Source organism: Eleutherodactylus coqui, chromosome 1 (assembly GCF_035609145.1).
Source record: "Eleutherodactylus coqui strain aEleCoq1 chromosome 1, aEleCoq1.hap1, whole genome shotgun sequence".
Lineage (NCBI taxonomy): Eukaryota > Metazoa > Chordata > Amphibia > Anura > Eleutherodactylidae > Eleutherodactylus > Eleutherodactylus coqui.
The window spans coordinates 53,423,430-53,425,929 of NC_089837.1; the positions used below are offsets into that span (position 1 = coordinate 53,423,430).

Genomic DNA, 2,500 nt, shown 5'->3' on the forward strand with positions numbered 1-2,500 from the left:
TCGCTGGTTCAATTCCGGCTCGAAGGACCTTTTTGGCTAGCATTACCATTTTGAAGCTTTTAAACGGCTCAGACACACTGACAGCCACGTCTTTACGTGTAACATACGGCGCAAACAAAAGGCAAGCCCGTCCCTGGGTGGGCTTGAACCACCAACCTTTCGGTTAACAGCCGAACGTGCTAACCGATTGCGCCACAGAGACAACCACACATTGTGCCGCTGGCCAAATCCTCAGTCAGGTCAACTATATTCTCTCAGGTGACTACCTAAACAATAATATCAAAAAAAGGAAAAGAAGAGATAAACTAGAACACAACAGCGTGACTCAAAAGAGTACCCAACTGCCCACGGAGAGTGGCTCCCTGTTAGCGGCTTAGTAACAGTCAGAGGCTTCCTCAGCTTTGCCTCACCAGCACCTTGTAAGCTATCCCAATGCAGCAGAGTGGCGCAGCGGAAGCGTGCTGGGCCCATAACCCAGAGGTCGATGGATCGAAACCATCCTCTGCTAGGAAGCTTGGTTTTTGCAGTCCCTACCACATCAACATCTTCCTGGACAGCCCAATTTGAGAAATCGCTTTGTTTCTTAAAAAATGTCCTCTTCTCTGTCAATGCAGACATACATGCCTAAATACAGAAGATCATAGAATGGTAGAGTTGGAAGGGTCATCGGGTCCAAGCACCTGCTCAGTGCAGGATTACCTAAATCATTCCAGACAGATCTTTGTCCAGCCTTTGTTTGAACACTTCCATGGAAGGAGAACTCATCACCACCCGTGGTAACCTGTACCACTCATTGATCACTCTCACCGTCAGAAAGTTTTTTCTAATATGCCATTTAGAAAAGGGCTCTTCCCTTTGCACTGCAGATCAAAACTGAATGCTAAATCAGTCGCCTTAAAAAGCTTCAAGGCAGGGCTACGATAACAAATGAAATCCTAGGCAGGTTTTTTGCCTAAGAGCACACAACAAGCTACCACAGTGCGCTAGAAAGTACGACTCTGGTGGGACTCGAACCCACAACCTTTGAATCACTTTCACTCTAGAAGTCCAATGCGCTATCCATTGCGCCACAGAGCCACTCTTAAGCCTTCCGCATAGTCAATTTTTGGCTGTGAAAAGGCCAGTGCATCTCACTTTTGTGACATCTATACTTAAAAAAAAAAAAAAAAGCCCTCAACTTTGGAAACTCTTGAATGCTGGGAATGTGCTAAAATTGCTGATCAGAGTAGACAGGTGGAAGCAGCAGGCAAGGGGGATTAGCTCACATGGTAGAGCGCTCGCTTCGCATGCGAGAGGTAGCGGGATCGATGCCTGCATCCTCCAACATCTTTACTTGCCAGCGCTTTGAAACTCTAGCATGATGGCCTTTTTATCTTTGGCGCTCAAAAAACTGGCCTTCGATAGCTCAGCTGGTAGAGCGGAGGACTGTAGAAGCAAATTAGCAATCCTTAGGTCGCTGGTTCAATTCCGGCTCGAAGGACCTTTTTGGCTAGCATTACCATTTTGAAGCTTTTAAACGGCTCAGACACACTGACAGCCACGTCTTTACGTGTAACATACGGCGCAAACAAAAGGCAAGCCCGTCCCTGGGTGGGCTTGAACCACCAACCTTTCGGTTAACAGCCGAACGTGCTAACCGATTGCGCCACAGAGACAACCACACATTGTGCCGCTGGCCAAATCCTCAGTCAGGTCAACTATATTCTCTCAGGTGACTACCTAAACAATAATATCAAAAAAAGGAAAAGAAGAGATAAACTAGAACACAACAGCGTGACTCAAAAGAGTACCCAACTGCCCACGGAGAGTGGCTCCCTGTTAGCGGCTTAGTAACAGTCAGAGGCTTCCTCAGCTTTGCCTCACCAGCACCTTGTAAGCTATCCCAATGCAGCAGAGTGGCGCAGCGGAAGCGTGCTGGGCCCATAACCCAGAGGTCGATGGATCGAAACCATCCTCTGCTAGGAAGCTTGGTTTTTGCAGTCCCTACCACATCAACATCTTCCTGGACAGCCCAATTTGAGAAATCGCTTTGTTTCTTAAAAAATGTCCTCTTCTCTGTCAATGCAGACATACATGCCTAAATACAGAAGATCATAGAATGGTAGAGTTGGAAGGGTCATCGGGTCCAAGCACCTGCTCAGTGCAGGATTACCTAAATCATTCCAGACAGATCTTTGTCCAGCCTTTGTTTGAACACTTCCATGGAAGGAGAACTCATCACCACCCGTGGTAACCTGTACCACTCATTGATCACTCTCACCGTCAGAAAGTTTTTTCTAATATGCCATTTAGAAAAGGGCTCTTCCCTTTGCACTGCAGATCAAAACTGAATGCTAAATCAGTCGCCTTAAAAAGCTTCAAGGCAGGGCTACGATAACAAATGAAGTCCTAGGCAGGTTTTTTGCCTAAGAGCACACAACAAGCTACCACAGTGCGCTAGAAAGTATGACTCTGGTGGGACTCGAACCCACAACCTTTGAATCACTTTCACTCTAGAAGT

General features: G+C 46.9%; 2 non-coding genes across 2 annotated transcripts in view; both read right to left on the reverse strand.

The window, feature by feature from the left end:
• Window positions 1–993: 993 nt before the first annotated feature.
• On the reverse strand, window positions 994–1,077 carry TRNAR-UCU (transfer RNA arginine (anticodon UCU)). The gene is given in 2 exon segments: window positions 994–1,029; window positions 1,041–1,077. It is a non-coding gene; the product is annotated as a tRNA-Arg (tRNA).
• A 1,369-nt stretch (window positions 1,078–2,446) lies between these two features.
• Window positions 2,447–2,500, reverse strand: part of TRNAR-UCU (transfer RNA arginine (anticodon UCU)) — an 84-nt gene continuing 30 nt past the window's right edge. The window contains 2 exon segments of the tRNA in view: window positions 2,447–2,482; window positions 2,494–2,500. The exon segment at window positions 2,494–2,500 is cut by the window's right edge and continues 30 nt beyond it. This is a non-coding gene — a tRNA (tRNA-Arg).